The sequence below is a fragment of the Amblyraja radiata genome, unplaced genomic scaffold (assembly GCF_010909765.2).
Source record: "Amblyraja radiata isolate CabotCenter1 unplaced genomic scaffold, sAmbRad1.1.pri S149, whole genome shotgun sequence".
In the NCBI taxonomy this organism is placed as follows: Eukaryota; Metazoa; Chordata; class Chondrichthyes; order Rajiformes; family Rajidae; genus Amblyraja; species Amblyraja radiata.
In genome coordinates, this window is record NW_022630135.1 from 138,584 (window position 1) to 165,246 (window position 26,663).

Below are 26,663 nucleotides of genomic sequence, written 5' to 3' on the forward strand. Positions count from 1 at the left end.
CTCTCTCTCTCTCTCTCTCTCGCTCTGTTACGCCCCTTCCGTGTTTTTGTCTAACACTATCCCCACCCCCTCACACCAATTGGCGTCTTTCCTGCCAGCCCCGCTGAGTTACACCAGCGTTTTGTGTCTCCCCTTCAGCACAGGAACAGCCCACAATAATAATAATAATAAATATATATTTTATTGCCATTGCACACAAGTGCAACGAGATTTGGTTTGCAGCTTCCATCCGATGTCATAACTTAAATAACTAATACAATTTAGATTTAGATAACCCGAGAACATGGTTTGCAAAAAGAACATTACAACACTAGAATAGTCAAAACAGTTCAAACAGACTAAAGTGCAGATGTGTCTGTGCCGAGGGAGACAGTACAGCGGGGATGGGGGGCACTCAGCAGGGCCGGTTCAGAGCCGCTATAGCTCTGGGAATAAAGCTGTTCCTGAGTCTGGAGGTTCGGGCGTAGAAGGCCTTGTAACGTCTGCCGGAGGGAAGTAGTTCGAACAGTCCATTACAAGGGTGTGAAGAGTCTTTATGGAGGCTGACGGCCTTCCTGAGGCACCGTGTGTGGTAGATGCCCTCCAAGGCTGGTAGCGGTGTCCCAATGATCTTCTGTGCTCTGTGGACGACGCGCTGAAGAGCTCTCCTCTACGCCTCCTTGCAGCTGAGATACCACACATAGATGCCATACGTTAATATGCTCTCTGTGGTGCAGCGGTAGAAGGTTGTCAGCAGCTGTTGGGGCAGGCCAGTCTTTTTCAATGTCCTGAGGAAGAACAGTCGTTGCTGTGCCTTCTTGACCAGCGCAGCGGTGTTGGTGGACCATGTGAGGTCTTCTGAAATGTGAGTGCCCAGAAACGGCCAAACCTGTCAAATACTTGCCGAATGGTGAAAGGCCTGGATAGAGTGGATGTGGAGATGATGTTTCCACTAGTGGGAGAGTCTAGGACCAGAGGGCACAGCCTCAGAATTAAAGTACGTTCCTTTAGGAAGGAGATGAGGAGGAATTTCTTTAGTCAGAGGGTGGTGAATCTGTGGGATTCATTGCCATAGACGACTGTGGAGGCCACAAGTCAGTGGATATTTTTAAGGCAGAGATCGTGTAGGAAGGAACTGCAGATGCTGGTTTATACCGAACGTGGACACAAAGTGCTGGAGTAACTCAGCGGGACAGGCAGCGTCTCTGGAGAGAAGGGATGGGTGACGTTTAGGGTCGAGACCCTTCTTCAAGATTCAAGATGGGTTTATTTGTCACGTGTACCAATGAAGGTACAGTGAAATGTGGGTTACCACACGGCCACACCAAGTGAAAGGCAACAAGACACACAGTCACATCAAATACAATTTAACATAAACATCCACCACAGCGGCTCCCCACATTCCTCACTGTGATGGAAGGTGATAAATGTCTAATCTCTCCCTCTTTCTTCTGACCCCAAACATCACCTGTCTATTTAACCCTACCCAATGATCTATTTATATGTTCTGTAGTTCATGTGTGTATATATTTATATAATGGTATATGGACACACTGATCTGTTTTGTAGTCAATGCCTACTATGTTCTGTTGTGCTGAAGCAAAGCAAGAATTTCATTGTCCTATCAGGGACACATGACAATAAACTCTCTTGAACTTGAACTTGAACTCATATCTTTCATTTCCCTCTCCCCTGACTCTCAGTCTGATGAAGGGTCTTGACCCGAAACATCACCCATTCCTTCTCTCCAGAGATGCTGCCTGACCCGCTGAGTTACTCCAGCACTTTGTGCCTTCCTGAAACCAACCTCTGCACTTGTTTCCCAACGGGCCTGTGCGGCTGTGGACTGCGGAGTGGGGCCGGAGTCGTCTCTGGGGAGAAGGAATGGGGGGCATTTCAGGTCGAGACCCTTCTTCAGACTGATGATAAGGGGGTCTCATTCAGCGAGCACTTCAACTCCCCCTCCCATTCCCACACTGACCTTTCTGTCCTGGGCCTCCTCCACTGTCAGAGTGAGGCCCAACGCTAATTGGAGGAACAGCACCTCATATTTCACATTGGGCAGCTTACTCCCCAGCGGTATGAACATTGACTTCTCTAACTTCAAGTAACCCTTGCTTTCCCTCTCTCTCCATCCCTCCCCCACCCAAGTTACACCAGCTTCTCGTTCTGACCCAGCAAGCAGTTAACAAATGGCCTGTTTCCTTTATCATCATTCCTTTTTTGCAGATCTTTCATTCATTTCTATATCTCCCTGTATCACTGTCTATATCTCCCGTTTCACTCTCCCCTGACTAGTCTGAAGAAGGGTCTCGACCCTAAACGACACCTATTCCTTCTCTCCAGAGATTCTGCCTGTCCCGCTGAGTTACTCCAGCATTTTGTGTCTGTCTTTGATTTATTTAGTTTTCATTTAGTTTAGAGATGTGGAAACAGGCCCTTCGGCCCAACAAGTCCATGCTGACCATCGGTACGCTAGCACTGTCCTACACACTAGGGACAACTTACAATTTTCCAAAAAGCCAATTAACCTACAAACTTGGAAGTCTCTGGAGTGTGGGAGGAAATCTTGGAAAAAACTCTCGGGGAGACGTGCAAACTCTGTACAGAAAGCACCCGTAGTCAGGATCGAACCCGGGTCTGTGCCCTTTGTGTCTGAATGTGGACGATTCCAGTATCTGCAGTGTTTAAGAAGGAACTGTAGGTGCTGGAAAATCGAAGGTAGACAAAAATGCTGGAGAAACTCTCCAGCATTTTTGTCTACCTTCCAGTAGCTGCAGTTCCTTGTGGGAGATGCCCTCCAAGGCTGTTAGCTGTGCCCCAAAGATCTTCTGCGCTCTGTGGACGACGCTCTGAAGAGCTCTCCTCTCCGCCTCCGTGCAGCTGAGATACCACACAGAGATGCCATACGTTAATATGCTCTCTGTGGTGCAGCGGTAGAAGGTTGTCAGCAGCTGTTGGGGCAGACCAGTCTTTTTTAATGTCCTCAGGAAGAACAGTCGTTTCTCTGCCTTCTTGACCAGCGAAGCGGTGTTAGAAACATAGAAAATAGGCGCAGGAGTAGCCCATTCGGCTCTTCGAGCCTGCACCGCCATTCAATATGATCATGGCTGATCATCCAACTCAGTATCCTGTACCTGCTTCCTCTCCATGCCCCATGATCCCTTTAGCCACAAGGGCCACATCTAACTCCCTCTTAAATATAGCCAATGAACTGGCCTCAACTACCTTCTGTGGCAGAGAATTCCAGAGATTCACTCCTCACTGTGTAAAAAATGTTTTCCTCATCTCGGTCATAAAAGATTTCCCCCTTATCCTTAAACTGTGACCCCTTGTTCTGGACTTCCCCCAGCATCGGGAACAATCTTCCTGCATCTAGCCTGTCCAACCTCTTAAGAATTGTGTACGTTTCTATAAGATCCACCCTCAATCTTCTAAATTCTAGCGAGTCCAAACCGAGTCTATCCAGTCTTTCTTCATATGAAAGTCCTGACATCCCAGGAATCAGTCTGGTGAACCTTCGCTGTACTCCCTCTATGGCAAGAATGTCTTTCCTCAGATTAGGAGACCAAAACTGTACGCAATACTCCAGGTGTGGTCTCATCAAGACCCTGTACAACTGCAGTAGAACCTCCCTGCTCCTATACTCAAATCCTTTTGCTATGAATGCTAACATACCATTCGCCTTCTTCACTGCCTGCTGCACCTGCATGCCTACTTTTAATGACTGGTGTACCATGACACCCAGGTCTCGTTGCATCTCCCCTTTTCCTAATCGGCCACCATTCAGATAATAGTATTTCCTGTTTTTGCCACCAAAGTGGATAACCTCACATTTATCCACATTATACTGCATCTGCCATGCATTTGCCCACTCACCCAGCCTATCCAAGTCACCTTGCAGCCTCCGAGCATCCTCCTCACAGCTAACACTGCCCCCCAGCTTCCTGTCATCCGCAAACTTGGAGATGTTGCATTCAATTCCATCGTCCAAATCATTAATATATATTGTAAATAGTTGGGGTCCCAGCACTGAGCCTTGCGGTACCCCACTAGTCACTGCCATTGTGAAAAGGACCCGTTTACTCCTACTCTTTGCTTCCTGTCTGCCAGCCAGTTCTCTATCCACATCAATACTGAACCCCCAATACCGTGTGCTTTAAGTTTGTATACTAATCTCTTATGTGGGACCTTGTCGAAAGCCTTCTGAAAGTCCAGATATAACACATCCACTGGTTCTCCCTTATCCACTCTACTAGTTACATCCTCGAAAAATTCTATAAGATTCGTCAGACATGATTTACCTTTCATAAATCCATGCTGACTTTGTCCAATGATTTCACAACTTTCCAAATGTGCTGCTATCCCATCTTTAATAACTGATTCTAGCAGTTTCCCCACTACTGACGTTAGACTAACTGGTCTGTAATACCCCGTTTTCTCTCTCCCTCCCTTTTTAAAAAGTGGGGTTACACTAGCTACCCTCCAATCCTCAGTAACTACTCCAGAATCTAAAGAGTTTTGAAAGATTATCATTAATGCATCCACTATTTCTGGGGCTATTTCCTTAAGTACTCTGGGATGCAGCCTATCTGGCCCTGGGGATTTACATTCCAAGAAATCCTCTTCTTCAGCACCCTTGCCAATTTGATTCACCCAATCTATATGTAGATTGAAGTCACCCATTATAACTGTTTTACCTTTATTGCACGCATTTCTAATTTCCTGTTTGATGCCATCCCCAACTCCGCTACTACTGTTAGGTGGCCTGTACACAACACCCACCAGCGTTTTCTGCCCCTTAGTGTTTCGCAGCTCTACCCATATCGATTCCACATCCTCCAAGCTAATGTCCTTCCTTTCTATTGTGTTAATCTGCTCTCTAACCAGCAACGCTACCCCACGTCCTTTCCCTTTCTGTCTATCCCTCCTGAATATTGAATATCCCTGGATGTTCAGCTCCCAGCCTTGGTCACCCTGGAGCCATGTCTCCGTGATCCCAACTATATCATAGTCATTAATAGCTATCTGCACATTCAACTCATCCACCTTATTACGAATGCTCCTTGCATTGAGGCACAAGCCTTCAGGCTTGTTTTTACAACTTTTTTACTATTATGTTGAAAAGTGGCCCTTTTTGATTTTTGCCCTGGATTTGTCTGCCTGCCACTTTTACTTTTCACGTTGCTACGTATTGCTTCTACCCTCATTTTACACCCCTCTGTCTCTACGCTCACACATTTAAGAAACCCTTTCCCTTTAAATCTATCCTCAACTATCCCATTCGACACCCCACCCTCCCTTATTCCGTCCCTTTTGTACAGTTCCCTTTTACTCCAAAACAGATCCCAGTGATCTAAGAATCTAAATCCCTGCCCCGTGCACCAGTTCCTCAGCCACACATTTAGGCCCATTCCTGCTCTCGCCAGCACGAGGAACTGGAAGCAAACCGGAGATAACAACCCTGGAGGTCCTGCTTTTCAGCATTTTTCCGAGCTCTCTAAAGTCACGCTGCAGAATATTCATCCCCTTCTTTCCGACATCGTTTGTGCCGACATGCACAACCACTTCCAGATGTTCACCTTCACGCTTGAGGATTTTCTGCACTCTGTCCGTGTCATCCTGGATCCTGGCACCAGGAAGGCAGCACACCATCCTAGCATCCCGTCTGTTGCCGCAGAAACCCCTGTCCGTACCTCTCACAATGGAGTCTCCCACTACAATAACGTTGACTGCCTTTGGCCTTTTTGGTTTTGGCTCCACAGCCCTATTCGCATCACAAGCGAGTCTGCCGCTCAGTGTTAAAACTTCTTCTGTCCCGACAGCTTCTAAGTGGGTGAACCTGTTCACAAGAGGTACAACACCCGGGGATGTTTGCATTCCATGCTTCCCTCCCTTTCTCACTGTCTCCCACCTTCTCTCTTCCAGTACCTTAGGTGTAACAATGTTGGTGGACCATGTGAGGTCCTCTGAAATGTGAGTGCCCAGAAACGGCCAAAGCTGCCAAATACTTGCCGAATGGTGAAAGGCCTGGATAGAGTGGATGTGGAGAGGATGTTTCCACTAGTGGGAGAGTCTAGGACCAGAGGGCATAACCTCAGAATTAAAGGACTTTCCTTTAGGAAAGAGATGAGGAGGAACTTCTTTAGTCAGAGGGTGGTGAATCTGTGGGATTCATTGCCACAGAGGGCTGTGGAGGCCACAAGTCAGTGGATATTTTTAAGGCAGAGGTCGTGTAGGAAGGAACTGCAGATGCTGGTTTAAACCGAACGTAGACACAAAGTGCTGGAGTAACTCAGCGGGACAGGCAGCGTCTCTGGAGAGAAGGGATGGGTGACGTTTCGTGTCGAGACCCTTCTTCAAGATTCAAGATGGGTTTATTTGTCACGTGTACCAATGAAGGTACAGTGAAATGTGGGTTACCACACGGCCACACCAAGTGAAAGGCAACAAGACACACAGTCACATCAAATACAATTTAACATAAACATCCACCACAGCGGCTCCCCACATTCCTCACTGTGATGGAAGGTGATAAATGTCTAATCTCTCCCTCTTTCTTCTGACCCCAAACATCACCTGTCTATTTAACCCTACCCAATGATCTATTTATATGTTCTGTAGTTCATGTGTGTATATATTTATACCATGGTATATGGACACACTGATCTGTTTTGTAGTCAATGCCTACTATGTTCTGTTGTGCTGAAGCCAAGCAAGAATTTCATTGTCCTATCAGGGACACGTGACAATAAACTCTCTTGAACTTGAACTTGAACTCATATCTCTCATTTCCCTCTCCCCTGACTCTCAGTCTGATGAAGGGTCTCGACCCGAAACGTCACCTATTCCTTCTCTCCAGAGATGCTGCCTGTCCCGCTGAGTTACTCCAGCATTTTGTGTCTGTCTTTGATTCATTTAGTTTTCATTTAGTTTAGAGATGCAGCGTGGAAACAGGCCCTTCGGCCCAGCAAGTCCATGCTGACCATCGGTACGCTAGCACTATCCTACACACTAGGGACAACTTACAATTTTTCCGACGCCAATCCTGCAGGTCTTTGGAATGTGGGAGGAAACCGAAGCACCCGGAGGAAACCCATGCGGTCACAGAGAGAACATGCAAACTCCGTACAGACAGCACCCGTAGTCAGCATTGAACCCGGGTCTCTGGCGCTGTGAGGCACCAACTCTACCACTGCCCCTGTTTGAGCCAATGACAATGGCAATCTACTGTTGCTATGGGTATGAAGTGTAGAAGCAACAGATGTATTGAGTTACATCCGGTACAAAGAAGCAACACTTATCAAAGACCATCATTACAATCTTTCCCCGTGAGGTAACAATGAACTTCCTCCATAGTTCTGTTCTGACGGAGGGTCCTTTAATAAAATCTGACAATGTACACTTTAACCACATGTGATTCTTTTCCATTACAAATCTCAAATTGTGGAGTACAGAGGCAAATAAATAAATGATGGGTCTTTGTCCCAAACATTATGGAGGACACTGTATGTTCCAATGTGAAAGCCTCTTAAACACCACTATCCCATCCACTTCCACCACTGCCTGGGCGGCTCAGCGGTAGAGCTACTGCCTCACAGCATCAGAGACCCGGGTTCAATCCTGACCTCGGGTGGTGTCGTTGGTCGGCGCGGACTCGGTGGGCCGAAGGGCATGTTTTCCCGCTGTATCTCTAAACTAAACTGAATTACTGAATGATTCAGTGAGTAGTGTAGGGGGTTGAGTTTAGTTTATTGCCTCGTCTACCGAGGTAGAGTGAAAAGTTATTGTTGCGTGCTATCCAGTCAGCGGAAAGACTCAGTGGGGTGACCATGTAAAGGTTTATAACATCACGAGGGGTGTAGGTAAGGGGGGTGTATGCATCAGTGCGGTGTTGTACAGATACAAGGGGATACTTGTAGCAGCAGCAGTAGCAGTACAGGCACATGGACTCGACAAACACACAAAACATGAATTGTAGACAAATTCTGCAGGATAGTAAAAAATAAATAAATGCATTAGTGTAAACATCCACGAGAAAGCAAATCCATGGTCTATAGTGCTCTGTTGATAGATAGAAAAAGTGTGGGAGTGGGAGAGGGAGTGACAGGGGGATAGAGGGGAGAAGGAAGGGGTGGGATTGGGAGAGGGGGTGGGAGGGGGCGTGGGAGAGAGGGAAGGGTAATTCGAGGAGGAGGAAGAGGGGGGTTTGTGAGGGGGTGGGGGAGGGAAAGTGGGAGAGGGGGGAGGGGAAGTGGGAGAGGGGAGGGGGGGTCGGAGGGGGAGAGAGAGGTGGGACGGGGGGAGAGGGAGTGGTAATAGAGGGAGTACAGAGTGCCATAGAGGGAGTACAGAGAAGGTTCACCAGACTGATTCTGGGATGTCAGGACTTTCATTTGAAGAAAGACTGGATAGACTCGGCTTGTACACGCTAGAATTTAGAAGATTGAGGGGGGATCTTAAACAAACTTACAAAATTCTTAAGGGGTTGGACAGGCTAGATGCAGGAAGATTGTTCCCGATGTTGGGGAAGTCCAGACCAAGGGGTCACAGTTTAAGGATAAGGGGGAAATCTTTTAGGACCGAGATGAGGAAAACTTTTTTCGCACAGAGAGTGGTGAATCTGTGGAATTCTCTGCCACAGAAGGTAGTTGAGGCCAGTTCATTGGCTATATTTGAGAGGGAGTTAGATGTGGCCCTTGTGGCTAAAGGGATCAGTGAGTATGGAGAGAAGGCAGGTACAGGATACTGAGTTGGATGATCAGCCATGATCATATTGAATGGCGATGCCGGCTCGAAGGGCCGAATGGCCTACTCCTGCACCTATTTTCTATGTTTCTATGTTTCTATGTAAAGGGGAATTCGAGGCGGAGGAGGAGGTTTGTGAGGGTGAGGGTAAGTGGCAGAGGGAGCGATTGGGAGAGGGGGGAGGGGGTGAGAGTGGGAGTGGGGGAAAGGGGATGATAGTGGGTTAACAGGAGGGTTGGATAAACGGCATCTGCAGTTCCACGTCTCTCCTCTCCTCACGTCCACGGCGCCAGCACATTCCAGGGTCTTATTTAATTCCTCCCAAGATTATCCAAGTCAAGATTATCAACACGAGGAAGAGGCAAAGTTTTTCTATCGGAGAGTCATCTCCCTGCTCCCTGATCAGTGGAGTTCCACCAGCATTTTCGTAAAATTCATTCCCAGTTCCTCGCCGGGAACTGCGAGCTTGCAAGCAACTCTCAACCCTCTCCCATTCCTCCAAGGCTTTGCGATGTTCTGGGTCCGACCAGCCGTTCCTCTCCGCCCACCGGCTGTCCTCCGCCCTCCGTTTTACCACCTTTCTGGCCAGCCCTGCCAACTTCTCCACGTCGGCTGGGCTGAAATCGCCCGCAGAGACACACCGCTGCACTCGTTCCAAAGTCCAATTCCAGAGAGAACATGCAAACTCCATACAGACAGCACCCGTGGTCAGCATTGAACCCGGGTCTCTGGCGCTGTGAGGCACCAACTCTACCACTGCCCCTGTTTGAACCAATGACAATGGCAATCTACTGTTGCTATGGGTATGAAGGGTAGAAGCAACAGATGTATTGAGTTACATCCGGTACAAAGAAGCAACACTTATCAAAGACCATCATTACAATCTTTCCCCGAGGTAACAATGAACTTCCTCCATAGTTCTGTTCTGAAGGAGGGTGCTGACTTGTAATGTCACCGATCCATGTTCTCCACAGATGCTGCCTGACCCGCTGAGTTACTCCAGCACTTTGTGTCTTCCAGAAACCAACCTTTGCACTTGTTTCCCGACGGGTCTGTGCCGCTGTGGACTGGGGAGCGCAGCCGGCGCGGTAGAGTTGATGCCTCACAGCGCCGGAGACCCGGGTTCGATCCCCGACTACGGGTGCTGTCTGTACGGAGTTTGTACGTTCTCACCGTGACCTGCATGGGGTTTTTCTCTGAGATTTTCGATTTCCTGCCACACACTTAAGACTTACAGGTTTGTAGGTTAATTGGCTTGGTAAATGTCCACAGTGTGTGTAGGATAGTGTTAGTGTGCGGGGATTGCTGGTCGGCGCGGACCCGGTGGGCCGAAGGGCCTGTTTCAGCGCTGTATCTCTAAACTAAACTAAACTAAATATCCATGACCTCCTGTGGTTTACCTGAGTTACTCCAGCACTTTGTGTCTTTTCTCGCGCGAGTTCGATGTTATCCCACTTTCTCATCCACTCCCTACACACTAGGGGGCAATTTACAGAGGGGCCGATTAACCTACAAACCCGCACGTCTTTTGGGATGTGAGAGGAAACCGGAGCACTCGGAGGAAACCCACGCGGGTCACAGGGAGAACGAAGAAACACACACACACAGCACCCGAAGTCAGGATAGAACCCGGGTCTCTGGCGCCGTGAGGCAGCGTCTCTACCCGCTGCACCACCGTGCCGCCCTATTACATGTTAACCCCAAACCCACACAGACATTAACTTTGAATAGAAGGGAAATAAAAACACCCGCAGTTTCGAAGCAGAACACAATGTGGTTTTATTGAAAGCAACGTAAATGCAGCTCATGAAGAAGCAAAAGCATTTAAAAGAGGTTATTCTGGAAGTCCATATGATATCTAAAGCGGGTACAGATCATAAGATTATGTGATAGGAGCGGAATTAGGCTATTCGGCCCATCAAGTCGACTGCGGCATTCAATTATGGCTGATCTATCTCCCCCTGCTAACCCCATTCCCCTGTCTTCTCCCCATAACCCCGGACACCCGAACTAATCTAGAATCCAAAGTGCCCTCCATAATAGACAATAGGTCTATTAGGCCATTCGGCCCTTCGAGCCAGCACCGCTCAAACATTCCATAATGTTTGGGACAAAGGCCCATCATTTATTTATTTGCCGCTGTACTCCACAATTTGAGATTTGTCATAAAACAAAATCACACGTGGTTAAAGTGCACATTGTCAGATTTTAATAAAGGCCATTTTTATACATTTTGGTTTCACCATGTAGAAATTACAGCTGTGTTTATACATAGTCCCCCAATTTCAGGGCACCATAATGTTTGGGACACAGCAATGTCATGTTTAGTATTTTGTTGCATATCCTTTGCATGCAATGACTGCTTGAACTCTGCGATTCATGGACATCGCCAGTTGCTGGGTGTCTTCTCTGGTGTTGCTCTGCCAGGCCTGTATTGCAGCCATATTTAGCTTATGCTTGTTTTGGGGGCTAGTCCCCTTCAGTTTTCTCTTCAGCATATAAAAGTCATGCTCAATTGGGTTCAGATCAGGTGATTGACTTGGCCACTCAAGAATTTACCATTTTTTAGTTTTGAAAAACTCCTTTGGTGCTTTAACAGTATGTTTGGGATCATTGTCTTGCTGTAGAATGAACCGCCGGCCAATGGGTTTTGAGGCATTTGTTTGAACTTGAGCAGATAGGATGTGTCTATACACTTCAGAATTCATTATGCTACTACCATCAGCAGTTGTATCATCAATGAAGATAAGTGAGCCAGTACCTTCAGCAGCCATACATGCCCAGGCCATAACACCCCCACCACCGTGTTTCACAGATGAGGTGGTCTGCTTTGGATCTTGGGCAGTTCCTTCTCTCCTCCATACTTTGCTCTTCCCATCACTCTGATATAAGTTAATCTTCGTCTCATCTGTCCACAAGACCATTTTCCAGCACTGTGGTTGCTCTTTTAAGTACTTCTTGGCAAACTGTAACCCGGCCATCTTATTTTTGCAGCTAACCAGTGGTTTGCATCTTGCAGTGTAGCCTCTGTATTTCTGTTCATGAAGTCATCTGCGGACAGTGGTCATTGACAATTCCACACCTGACTCCTGAAGAGTGTTTCTGATCTGTCGGACAGATGTTTGTGGATTTTTCTTTATTATAGAGAGAATTCTTCTGTCATCAGCTGTGGAGGTCTTCCTTGGCCTGCCAGACCCTTTGCGATTAGTAAGCTCACCGGTGCTCTCTTTCTTCTTAATGATGTTCCAAACAGTTGATTTTGGTAAGCCTAAGGTTCGGCTGATGTCTCTAACAGTTTTATTCTTGTTTCTCAGTCCCATAATGGCTTCTTTGACTTTCATTGGCACAACTCTGGTCCTCATGTTGATAAACAGCAATAAAAGTGTCCAAAGGTGATTGAAAGACTGGAGGAAAGACTAGGCGCTGAGAGCTCTCTTATACCTGCATTAAGGAGGCACTTAAACACACCTGAACAATTACAAACACCTGTGACCCAAACACAAACAATTACAAACACATGTGTCCCAAACATTATGGTGCCCTGAAATGGGGGGACTATGTATAAACACAGCTGTAATTTCTACATGGTGAAACCTACATTTATAAAAACGGCCTTTAATAAAATCTGACAATGTGCACTTTAACCACACGTCATTTTTTAAAATTACAAATCTCAAATTGTGGAGTACAGAGGCAAATAAATAAATGATGGGTCTTTGTCCCAAACATTATGGAGGACACTGTATGTGCCAATGTGAAAGCCTCTTAAACACCACTATCCCATCCACTTCCACCACTGCCTGGGCGGCTCAGCGGTAGAGCTGCTGCCTCACAGCATCGGAGACCCGGGTTCAATCCTGACCTCGGGTGGTGTCGTTGGTCGGCGCGGACTCGGTGGGCCGAAGGGCCTGTTTTCCCGCTGTATCACTAAACTAAACTGAATTACTGAATGATTCAGTGAGCAGTGTAGGGGGTTGAGTAGAGTTTATTGACACGTCTACCGAGGTAGAGTGAAAAGCTGCTGTTGCGTGCTATCCAGTCAGCGGAAAGACTCAGTGGGGTGACCATGTAAAGGGTTATAACATCACGAGGGGTGTAGGTAAGGGGGGTGTATGCATCAGTGCGGTGTTGTACAGATACAATGGGAAACTTGTAGCAGCAGCAGTAGCAGTACAGGCACATGGACTCAACAAACACACACAACATGAATTGTAGACAAATTCTGCAGGATAGTAAAAAATAAATAAATGCATTAGTGTAAACTCTCTCTCTCTCTCTCTCTCTCTCTCTCTCTCTCTCTCTCTCTCTCTCTCTCTCTCTCTCTCTCTCTCTCTCTCTCTCTCTCTCTCTCTCTCTCTCTCTTAGAACCAAATAATCGGGCACAAAATATTGACAAATAGAAAAACAATAAAATCGGAATTCCGATTTAAATGGGAAGAATATCATGCCTGATCTGCAGCAACGATATTAGTATCCACTCTAGTATCTTTGATCTACAGTTCCTTCCTATTGAAGAAGAACCCTGGCACGAAATAACTCCTAATCCATTCTCTCCACAGATGCCGCCTAGCCCGCTGAGTTCCTCCAGCACTGTGTGTTTTTTATTTAACTCTGAAATTGAAGTTAGACATAAAGCTGGAGTAACTGAGCGGGACAGGCAGCGACTCTGGAGAGAAGACCCTTCTTCAGACTGAACTGAACTCTCGTCGGTGAGAGTACTTGTAATTGTCTGAAGAAGGGTCTCGACCTGAAACGCCACCCACTCCCCAGAGCTGCCGCCCGTCCCGCTGAGCCACCCCAACCCCCCGTGTCCACCGTCAACTCCAGAGCCAAACAAACAACACAGAGTGCTGGAGGAACTCAGCGGGCCAGGCGGCATCTGCAGAGGGAACGGGCTAGGAGCTGCCACGGGTCAGGGTTCCCCCCACCCCCCAACAGGAAGGAAGAATAAGGGGTAGGCCATTTAGGACTGAGATGAGGAAAAACATTTTCACCCAGAGAGTTGTGAATCTATCAAGGGATGTGGGGAGAAAGCAGGAACAGGATACTGATTTTGGATGATCAACCATGATCATATTGAATGGCAGTGCTGGCTCGAAGGGCCGAATGACCTACTCCTGCACCTATTTTATATGTTACTAGTGCAGTATAGTGTAGTGTAGTTTAGTTTAGTTTAGTATAGTTTAGTTTAGTTTAGTTTAGTTTAGTTTAGTTTAGTTTAGTTTAGTTTAGTTTAGTTTAGTTTAGTTTAGTTTAGTTTAGTTTAGTTTAGTTTAGTTTAGTTTAGTTTAGTTTAGTTTAGCGGTACAGTGTGGAACCAAGTCTATGCTGACCATCGATCACCCATTCAGACTGGGTCTATATATTATCCCACTTTCATGCAGTGTAACTTTATAAACCACTAGACTAAGAGGGAACCGTTGGGTCCCAGCTTCACACGGGAGGGCTGGTCCCCCAACGCAATATTCCACCTCTGCACCACTTCCAATATTGCTGACCAGTGGGGGGGGGGGGCTTTCTGGAGCGCTAGTATGTGTGTTGTGGGTCAAAGCGACTGGTTTCCAGAGGGCTAGTATGGACATTGTGGGCTGAATGGATTATTGGGCTGGCACATTAGTCACTCCGGCCGGGCAGCTCAGTCACTCTGGCCGGGCAGCTCAGTCACTCAGGCTGTTGTGCACTGAAGGGACTGGTTTCCAGAGGGCTAGTATGGACATTGTGGACCGAATAGATTTTTGGACTTGCAGTTCACTAAGTCATGGGTGGTGGGCTGGCACTTCAGTCACTTACAGCTGGTGGGCTGGCATTTCACTTACTCATGGCTGGTGGGCTGGCAGCCCAGTCACTCACAGCTGGTGGTGGCAGTTCACTCAGTCACCCATCTTCCCTTCTCCCCCCCCCCCCAACTTTGCTCTGCTCCATGCCATTCCCCTCCCCCACACATATTCAGTCTATCTCCCCTCAATCTCCCCCCATGCATTCTTAGTGGCTCTCCGACAGCGCAGCCATTACTGCCTGTTAGGTTATTATTGTGATGAAGAGCACGCAGGCATGGCAAGTGGAAAAAGGATTTATTAAAGATTAAAATGTGAATGGCTTAAAATATAACAACAATTTAAATGTTAAAGATGAGATTTATTAAGTTATTTTTTGTTGTGTCTCTTGCTGTGTTCTGCTGCTCATTGCCTCTTGATATTAAAAAAAATACAATTTTAATATAGAGAGATTAAGCGGTCAAATGTTAACAAAGAAAATCTGAGAATTTACCTCAAAAGTCATCATGGAATGCAGGCCGCAACTCCAACCTCACAGCACTCCAAGCCAATTTCACAGCATTTCAAGCAGAGTGCACACACACACATACACACACACACACACACAAAGACAATCACACACATGCAGCCAGACACACACACAAAGACACACTCACACAGAAATACACACAAAGACACCCACACACAAAGTCACAAACACGTACACACATTCACACAGACACACACACATACACGGATACTCAGACACTCACGCAGACACGCAATCAGACACACACAGAGACACACATACAGACAGACACACAGCCAAACACACATACAGACAGACACCCATACACAGAGACACAGTCAAACACTCACACACATACAGACACTCACACATACACACACTCATACACAGACACTCACATACTCATCCACAGACACTTACACAGACACAGCAACTCATACATATGCACGCACAGACAGACGATGCGCACACACACTTTAGAAGCAATAGAGATACTATCTGCAAGCATTTTAGAACCAATAGAGACACTTTTTGCAAGCATTTTAGAACCAATAGACATTTTTATGCAAGCATTGTAGAACCAATAGTGACACTTTTTGCAGGCATTTTAAAACCAATAGACATTTTTTTGCAAGCATTTTAGAACCAATAGACATTTTTTTTGCAAGCTTTAGAACCAATAGTCATTTTTTTGCAAGCTTTAGAACCAATAGAGACACGTTTTGCAAGCTTTAGAACCAATAGACATTTTTGCAAGCTTTAGAACCAATAGACATTTTTTTGGAAGCTTTAGAACAAATAGACACTTTTTTGCAAGCTTTAGAATCAATAGACATTTTTTTTGCAAGCTTTAGAACCATAAGAGATTTTTTTGCAAGTTTTAGAAACAATAGACATTTTTTACAAGCTTTAGAACCAATAGACATTTTTTGCAAGCATCTTAGTACCAAAAAATACATTCTGCAAGCATTGTAGAACCAAAAGAGACACTTTTTGCAAACATTTTAGAACCAATAGACACTTTTTGCAAACATTTTAGAACCAATAGACACTTTTTGCAAACATTTTAGAACCACTAAGGGCACTCACATTTGAGTAGACATGTGTTCAATGTTAATCACAGCTCAGAGAAACGTGACCCTCTGCCTTCCTCCATCTTGAAGAGACTGTGAGGCGCACCACTTCCGGGTTTATAGTCCCTCCCCCTCCCACCTTTGCAAGTATTTTAGAACCAATAGAGACACTTTTTGCAAGCTTTAGAACCAATAGACATTTTTTAAAGCTTTAGAACCAATAGACATTTTTTGCAAGCTTTAGAACCAATAGACATTTTTGCAAGCATTTTAGAACCAATAGACATTTTTTGCAAGCTTTAGAACCAATAGAGACACTTTTTGCAAGCTTTAGAACCAATAGTCATTTTTTGCAAGCTTTAGCACCAATATTCATTTTTTTGCAACCTTTAGAACCAATAGAGACACTTTCTGCAAGCTTTAGAACCAATAGACATTATTTTGCAAGTTTTAGAACCAATAGACATTTTTTTGCAAGCTTTAGAACCAATAGACATTTTTTTGCAAGCTTTAGAACCAATAGAGACACTTTTTGCAAGCTTTAGAACCAGACATTTTTTTCGAGTTTTAGAACCAATAGACACTTTTTGCAAGCATTTTAGAACCACTAAGGGCACTCACATTTGAGTAGACATGTGTTCAATGTTATTCACAGCTCAGGGAAACGTGGCCCTCTGCTTTCCTCCATCTTGAATAGACTGTGAGGCACACCACTTCCGGGTTTATAGTCCCTCCCCGTCCCACCTTTGCAAGCATTTTAGAACCAATAGGGACACTTTTTGCAAGCTTTGGAACCAATAGACTTTTTTTGCAAGCTTTAGAACCAATAGACATTTTTTGCAAGCATTTTAGAACCAATAGACATTTTTTGCAAGCTTTAGAACCAATAGAGACACTTTTTGCAAGCTTTAGAACCAATAGTCATTTTTTGCAAGCTTTAGAACCAATAGTCATTTTTTTGCAAGCTTTAGAACTAATAGAGACACTTTCTTCAAGCTTTCGAACCAATAGACATGTTTTGCAAGCTTTAGAACCAATAGACATTTTTCTGCAAGCTTTAGAACCAATAGAGACACGTTTTGCAAGCTTTAGAACCAATAGACATTTTGTTTGCAAGCTTTAGAACCAATAGACACATTTTGCAGACTTTAGAACCAATAGACATTTTTTGCGAGCTTTAGAACCAATAGACATTTTTTTGCGAGCTTTAGAACCAATAGACATTTTTTTGCAAGCTTTAGAACCAATAGAGACACGTTTTGCAAACTTTAGAACCAATAGACATTTTTTGCGAGCTTTAGAACCAATAGACATTTTTTTTGCAAGCTTTAGAACCAATAGACATTTTTTTGCAAGCTTTAGAACCAATGTACTTTTTTTGCAAGCTTTAGAACCAATAGAGACGTTTTGCAAGCTTTAGAACCAATAGACATTTTTTGCAAGCTTTAGAACCAATAGACATTTTTTGCAAGCTTTAGAACCAATAGAGACACTTTTTGCAAGCTTTAGAACCAATAGAAACACTTTTTGCATGCTTTAGAACCAATAGACACACTTTTTGCAAGCTTTAGAACCAATAGACATTTTTTTGCAAGCGTTAGAACAAATAGACATTTTTTTGCAAGCTTTAGAACCAATAGACATTTTTTGTAAGCATTTTAGAACCAAAAAAGACACATTCTACAAGCATTGTAGAACCAAAAGAGACTCTTTTTGCAAACATTTTGGAACCAATAGACACTTTTTGCAAACATTTTAGAACCCATAGACACATTCTGCAAGCATTTTAGAACAACTAAGGGCACTTACATTTGAGTTGATATGTGTTCAGTGTTATTCACAGCTCAGAGAAACGTGACCCTCGGCCTTCCTCCATCTTGAAGAGACTGTGAGGCACACCACTTCCTGGTTTTATAGTCCCTCCCCCCCTGCCGCCAGCGGGGGCAGCAGAGAGAATGGGAAATTTTGTAAAAACATTAATATCTCTGTCATTGTTCATCGACGGGAAAAATCCTCGGCACACATGCGGCGGAGGGGGGCTCTGAGCAAGGTGGCCAACAATGACGGCCGTAGGTGGCGGCATTCTCTCGGTAATCGCAGCACAGATGGCCAAAAGCGGTCAAGAACAGAGATTTAGTAATATAGATTATCTGGTCATTACCTGGTTTACAAGAAAAAGACAAAAAAGACACAGTGCTGGAGTAACTCAGAGGGTGAGTCTGGTTTCCATATCCATGTTCTCCTGTGATTTGCCTGAGTTACTCCAGCACTTTGTGTCTTTTCTCGCGCTTTCCCACTTTCATCCACTTCCTACACACTAGGAGGCAATTTACAGAGGGGGCGATTAAACTACAAACCTGCACGTCTTTGGGATGTGGGAGGAAACCGGAGCACCCGGAGGAAACCCACGCGGGTCACAGGGAGAACGTATAAACTCCACACACACACACACACCCACACACCCACACACACCCACACACCCACACACCCACACACCCACACACCCACACACACCCACACAAACACACACACACACACACACACACACACACACATACACACACACACACACACCACCCGAAGTAAGGATAGAACCCGGGTCTCTGGCGCCGTGAGTCTGCTCTACCCGCTGCACCACCGTGCCGCACTAGATGTTAAGCCTGAAACCACACAGACATTAACTTTGAATAGAAGGGAAACAAAAACACCTGCAGATTCGAAGCAGAACACAATGTGGTTTTATTGAAAGCATCGTAAATGCAGCTCATGAAGCAGCAAACGTTTAAGTTCAAGTTCAAGTGAGTTTATTGTCATGTTGAAGCATTTAAGACATGTTATTCCAGAAGAAGGTAGACACAAAATGCTGGAGAAACTCAGTGAGTGAGGCAGCATCTATGTCGAGAAGGAATAGGCGATGTTTCGGTTCGAGGCTGAAGGGTTTAAACGCTCCATAGATGCTGCCTCACCCGCTGAGTTTCTCCAGCATTTTGTATCTACCGTCGATTTTTCCAGCATCTGCAGTTCTTTCGTAAACAATTATTCTGGAAGAACATAGCACATCTAAAGCAGGTACAGATCATAAGATTATAAGTGATAGGAGCAGAATTAGGCCATTCAGCCCATCAAGTCTACTCCACCATTCAATCGTGGCTGATCTATCTCTCCCTCCTAACCCCATTCTCCTGCCATCTCCCCATAACCCCTGACACCCGCACTAATCAATAATCTATCTGTCTCTGCCTTAAATATATCCACTGACTTGTGGCCTCCACAGCATCATGTATTGTCTTTCCGCTGACTGGTTAGCACGCAACAAAAAGCTTTGCACTGTACCTCGGTACACGTGACAATAAACTAAACTGAACTCTCTCTCCCCTTTCACTCTCTCTCCCCTCTCTCCCCGTCTTCACCTCCTCTCGCTCTCTCTCCCTCTCTCCTTCTCTGTCTCTCTCCCTCATCCACTCGGCAAGGCCAGCAGCATTATCAAGGACCAGTCTCACTCCGGCCACTCCCTCTTCTCCCCTCTCCCATCGGGCAAGAGGTACAGAAGTGTGAAAACGCACACCTCCAGATTCAGGGACAGTTTCTTCCCAGCTGTTATCAGGCAACTGAACCATCCTACCACAACCAGAGAGCAGTCCTGAACTACTCTCTACCTCATTGGTGACCCTCAGACTATCCATGATCGGACTTTACTGGCTTTACCTTGCACTAAACGTTATTCCCTTATCATGTATCTGTACACTGTGGACGGCTGGATTGTAATCATGTATTGTCTTTCCGCTGACTGGATAGCACGCAACAAAAGCTTTTCACTGTACCTCGGTACACGTGACAATAAACTAAACTAAGCTCATTTCAAAGCCTGGTCTCCAACACTAGATGCTAAGTGCTGGAGTAACTCAGTAGTTCAGGCAGCATCTATGGAGAACATGGAGAAAGGTCCCGACCCGAAACATCAGCTAACCATACCGCACAAACAAAATAATACAGCTCTCAATATGTACTTTGAACTCCGTAGTAGAATACAATGGAAAATAGTAAATATTTTCATATATTTATAAATGTAAATGCTTTTATATATATATATTAGTAAAATAGTGCTTGGGTGGCACGGTGGTGCAGCGGTAGGGTTGCGGCCTCACGGCGCCAGAGACCCGGGTTCAATCCTGACCTAGGGTACTGTCAGTACGGAGTTTGTACGTTCTCTCCGTGGGTTTTAGTTTAGAAATACAACACGGAAACAGGCCATTCGACCCACCGGGTCCGCGAAGACCAACGTCCCGCCCCACATTGACACTATCCTACACACACACACACACACACACCAGGAACAATTTTTACATCAAACCTGTGGAGTGTGGGAGTCTTTGCAGTGTGGGAGGAAATCGAAGATCTTGGATGAAAACCCACGCAGGTCACGGGGAGAAGGTGCACACTACGTACAGACAGCTCCCGTAGTCGGGATCGAACCCGGGTCTCCGGCGCTGCATCCGCTGTAAGGCAGCGACTCCACCGCTGAGCCATCTCCGGGTGCTCCGGGTTCTTCCCACATCCCAAAGACGTGCGGGTTTGTAGGTTTTAATTGGCTTTGGTAAAAATTGTAAATTGTCCCTCGTGTGTGTGTGTGTAGGTTAGTGCTAGTGTATGGGGGGGGGGGGATCGCTGGACTGCGTGGACTCGGTGGGCCTGTGAGATATATTGTTTGTGCTCACAATCACTACTCAGAGACTAAATCGTGGAAACAAGAAATGCTTTATTTGCGAGTCTGCAGAATCGGGTGCCTCTCCAAGTTGAGACACACCGAGCAAAGGAAAAACGTCTTGTTTTATACAATTCAGTATACAGTCTTTATTGATCGGACGCCTCCCCTTCTGACCCCTTCCAATCAGGGTACCGAGGTTCACAATCTTCCAACCCTCTCCTCGGTGCGTCATCAATCATTCCCTCTCCTCCCACATCATACATCGCATGTACATTTAAATTAGGTTCTTTGTCATGAGGGGCGTAAAGTTAATATTCATTTAACTCATTAAGCATGCGCAGTATCTGTGCCCTAACCTACTTAATTGCCTTTGACCTAAAGAATAGCTTCTGTGTTGTCAGCTACATTCCTTACCTCATCTTGTTATGGGACAATGTTATCAACAGCTCTGAAGGTCTGACTGTTTGTTCGAATCACAAGGTTGGTGTTTCCAGTTACTCGGCCCATCACAAGGTCGGTGACTACAACCGTTCGGCCCCTCACAATGGTGGTGGTTTAATCGTCTTATCCCTCACAATCCTCCCTTTTTCTTTTGCTACGCATCCTGTATTAAACCCCATTCCTAGACTTCCTGCTGTTCCAAAGCTAATAACATTCTTTTTATCTCTCTTTCCTCTGGGTCCTCTCTCGGCCTCATTATCATTATCTTCTGGACGCCCCCTTTCTCCCCCATGGGGACTACAACTGCCTGCATTTGGCTTATACTTCTAGTTATAAGAACCCTGAGACATGGTGTACAACAGGGGATAATGATCAATGCAGCTAATGCCCATAAAATCACCAGTCCCACCGCTTTCCACCAGGCTCCTCCTAAAATGTAATCCCACCATCCTGCTCCCATGATTGTGTTCCATCTCTGTACCGGGACATATGCTATTTTTCTGATTCCTTCTGATATATCCATTACTGCTTGTCCGTTGTCATCTATGTTTAGGCAACAATTAGAGAGGTTGCATTTTCCGCATACTCCTCCCTCTTCGGCTAGTAAGTAGTCTAAGGCCAAACGGTTTTGGTATATCGCTGTTCTCATCTGTGTCTGCTGCTTCGCCAACATCTCTAGTGCAGATGCAGTCTGGTTAGTAATTACTTCCAGCACTGCCTGTAGTCTTATGATCCGATTTAACATATACACTGGGGTCCGGTAGCCCCAGGATCCGTCCTGTGCCCAAGTGGCTGGTCCATAATATGAGATGATTCTTGCAGGTGGCCACTCATCATTTTCCCATTTTCCGATGTCCATTCCTCTCTTCGTTCGGTGTAGATCGTCAAAGGTGGGTGTTCCTATCGACCGCCCCTCCTCAGTGGTCAACAGAAAAAACCCTGGTTGTACCAGTCCAATTAAACAAGTCCCACTCCATTTTTCTGGCAATACCGAGTATGCCTTGTGTCCGCATATCCATAGCAGTCCTTCAGGGGCAGGTCCACTAGAGGTAACATTGTCCCATATGTCCTGCAACACAGGGATTCCCTGGTAAGGGTTGTTCCCGGTGCAATTCCATAATCCAGTCGATTCGCTTCCATCAGTCTTCATCCAGATAGTACAGTTTCCTTCATCCTTTACAGTGGGATACCATTGAGGTTCCTCTGGCCACCACACTCGGGATTGATTTGGCCACTGGGTGATGATGCGCTGGCAGGGGCTGCTGCCTACTAGGATGGCATCCTTTGCCCAGGGCCTGGCGATACACTCAGTTCCAACCGGGGTGTGTGTCAGGACCCATTCCTGGGGACTTCGATCTCTTCCCACCGTCAAATTCCACTTTATCAGGTCCCATACCTCAATGATAGATCCTCTCCATGGCCAGCGTGAGCTCATCAGCGGTCCTCCACAAACCCAACAATTAGTCACATTCAGGGTTCTGGCTATCTGGAGGGCCAAGTCCACAAACAGGTTTCTCCCCACTTCGGGGATCTCAATCTGCTGCTTTATTTCATCATACATAGTCTGGTGCAGTTGAGGCTGGGAAGGTGGGGGAGGTTTGTTGACTACTGCTTCTGCTAACTTCCCTATCACTACCTCCTTAATTCTGTCTAATGTTTCCTCCCTGGCTCGGGAAGGGATGCCTAACTGTCCTCCCTTGGTCATGCAGACCCATTTCTCCCCTTTTGGGCAGGTAATGTGCCCAACACTTCCTACATGTCCCTTATTTTCTACTACATAATACCCCCTCCCTCCGTCCTGACAAACAGCTCTAGTCCTTAGGTCGTAGCAATCATCACTTACATGGGAATGATAGGTAAATGCTCTGGTTGTTCGCCCTCCATATCTGATAGGATGGTAGCACTTATCACAGTTATTAACACTTCTTATAATGGTTACATACATAGTTAGTAATACTACAACTGCTCCTTTCATGCTGTTAGTTTCATACACTTATTTCTTACTGAAAGTTAATGCCAGGGGCTTATTCCCTGGTTTTACCGTCCACTGATCGTCTTTCTCAGGAACTGACGGCGGGTCAACGGGTCCTTTAACCCGGGTCGCATGTGTCCACCCTTTTACTTTTGTTCGTACTGCTGTCTCCGTTGTCAGCAATGCCAGGTATGGGCCAGTCCACCGGGGCTGCAGTTTCTCCTCCTTCCAACTTTTAATCAGTACTCAGTCACCGGCCTTTATAGCGTGTATTGGAAACTCGAGTGGTGGACTTTGTGCCAACAGTCCTTTTATTTTTAATTCTGCAAGGGAACGAGACACTGCCAGTAAATAGTTCCTCAGGAACACATCGCTGCCTTCGAAGGTCGGCGTGCCCTCTACCTTTCCAAGATAGGGCAGCCCAAACAACATTTCGTAGGGAGACACCGCAATATCTTTACGGGGTGCCGTTCGTATTCTTAATAATGCAATTGGTAAACACTTAGTCCAGGGTAGTCTGGTTTCCTCCATTAACTTAGTTATCTGTGTTTTAAGGGTTGCATTCATCCTTTCCACTCGCCCAGAACTCTGAGGGTGCCAGGGTGTATGCAATTTCCAATTTATTCCCAAGGTACTGCAAACCAACAGGTGAACCTTAGAGGCAAAATGTGTTCCTCGGTCGGAATCTATGGATTCGATGACCCCGTATCGGGGAATGATTTGTTCTAATAATATCCGGGTTACTGCCTGAGCGGTGGCATTTATCGTGGGAAATGCTTCCACCCACCTGGTGAAATGGTCTACAACTACTAGGAGGTACTTCCACCTTTGTATTCTTGGAAGTTCTGTAAAATCTACCTGTATTCTCTGGAAGGGTCTTATAGCCAATTGTTGTCCTCCACCAGGGACAGCTCTCATTACCTTCTTGTTAACCCTCTGACATAACACACAACCGGAGACTGTCTGCTTAGCCAAAGTATAGATACCTCGGCAAGCGTAGGTCCGTAGTAGTGTGTCACACAGGGCCTGCGCTCCCCAATGTGACTGGGAGTGCAGTTGTGTCATCAAATCCCGAGTTAATCCTTTGGTTAACATTTGTCTCCCATCCGGCGTCCACCACCTCCCGTCAGTGGAACGCCGAGCCCCTAACTCATTCATTTTATCCTCCTCCTCCTGTGAGAATACAGGTATCTTTCCTACTCCTTCCCTTAATGGTATTAAAGGCAACATCCTCACTGTTCCTTCTGACGCTGCCTTTTTGGCGGCTCCGTCTGCCGCTTCATTTCCCCTTGCTTCTAATGAGTTCCCCTTTTGGTGTCCCGCCACATGGACCACTGCTATCCTTTCTGGCAAATGTAATGCTTCCAGCACCTTCTCAATAAATTGCTCATGTGCCAACTCCTTTCCTCTTGCTGTAATCATCCCCCTTTCTTTCCATATTCTCCCAAACGTGTGCACTACTCCAAATGCATATTTGGAGTCGGTGTACACCGTTCCTTCCTTCCCCTCCAACAATTCTAACGCCCGTATTAAGGCATACAATTCACATGACTGAGCCGACCAACTACCTGGCAACCTGCCCGCCTCCACTCCTTCAAATCCTTCTCCTCCTATTATGGCATACCCACTATATCTTTTTCCATTTATACAGCGGGAAGAACCGTCTATAAACCACCTTTCTCCCTCTACCAGAGGCTGCTCCTCCAAATCCTCCCTGCTCTTGGTCTGTAGTTCTATAACTTCGCTACAGTAGTGTTCTGGTCTCTGCCCTTCCTGCTCGTCGTCCGCCGAGTATAAAAACTGGGAAGGGTTTAAATTCTTAACGGTCAGAATGGTCAAATCGTCTTTTTCCATAAGTATCACTTCGTACTTTAGGATCCTGGAGTCAGTCAACCACCGGTTGGACTTCTGAGTTAGTATTGTCCGGACCGTGTGGGGAGTGGATACTACCAGGTCACCTCCAAATGTCAATTTTCTACTTTCTTCCACTAATATTGCTGTTGCTGCGACCGCTTGAATACATACAGGCCACCCTCGTGATACCGGATCCAAGAGTTTAGAAAGGAATGCGACTGGCTGTCGCTTCCCTCCTCTCTTTTGTGTCAGTACCCCCAACGCAATTCCATTCTCCGCATTAACAAAGAGATGGAATGGTTGATCGATGGACGGGAGGGTCAGTACCGGTGCGGTGATCAGGCTATTCTTTATTTCTCCAAATCTCTGTTCGTCCTCAGAATCCCATTGTACGTTATCAGTCTCCTCACACAATTTATCATACAAGAACTTGACTTGTCGGGTGTAATTGTCTATCCATAATCTACAGTATCCAATTAACCCGAGAAACTTCCTGATTTCTTTTTTGTTCCTTGGCATCGGCAGCCCGGTGATCCCAGCTATTCTTTCGGGGTTTATTCTCCTTTTCCCGTCACTAATCAGGTGTCCTAGATATTTAACCTCCTGTTCTACAAATTGTAGTTTATTTTTGGACACTCTCAATCCCTTTTCCCCTAAAAAGTTTAAGAGGGTTATGGTTGCATCCCTTACTGGCTCTACTTCTCCGCCTGAGAGTAACAAATCATCTACGTACTGCAATAATTGTGTCCCATTGGTCCTGGGAACATCCTCTAATACTTGTTCTAATATTTGCCCGAACAGGTTCGGGGATTCAGTAAATCCCTGAGGGAGCACAGTCCATCGATACTGTTGTTTCCTCAGTGTGTCTGGGTTTTCCCACTCGAATGCAAAGAGGTCTCTACTTTCCTCAGCCAGGGGGCAGCTCCAAAAGGCGTCTTTCAGATCTACCACACTGAACCACCTGTGGTTAGGGGGTATACATCCCATTATGGTATAAGGATTTGGGACTACCGGGTGTCGAGCCCTAACTACCCTATTCAATTCTCTTAGGTCCTGGACCAGTCGGAACGTTCCGTCAGTCTTTCTTACAGGGAGTATTGGCGTGTTGTAGGGGGACATACAACTCTCCAATACTCCATCCTTCAGTAAGTTTTCTATAATTGGCTGCAGCCCTTTCCTTCCTTCCATTGAAATCGGATACTGTCTTACCTGTACTACTTCACTTCCTTCTCGCAAGGCTATCCTCAGAGGTGGTATTCTTAGCCCTCCCCTATTTCCCTCTCTTGCCCACACCTGTGAGACTATTCTTTCTTCATCTTCGGTCGTCAATTTATATAGTTGTACTATAATCTGTCCACCTACGGGAGCTGTGCCCATTCCTAATTGAACTTGTAAGTCCCTTCCCATCAGATTTATTCCTGCCTGGGGCACCAGGATTAAGTCTTCCATGGCCTCTCGATTTTCATATCTTACCATTACTCCTTCTATCTCGGGAGCTTTCATTACCTTTCCCCCTACTCCAGAGATTTTGACTTGCTTTTTCCCTAATCCCATTCCCTCCGGTATCCTGGTTACACTTGATCTTTCCGCCCCTGAGTCTACCATAAAT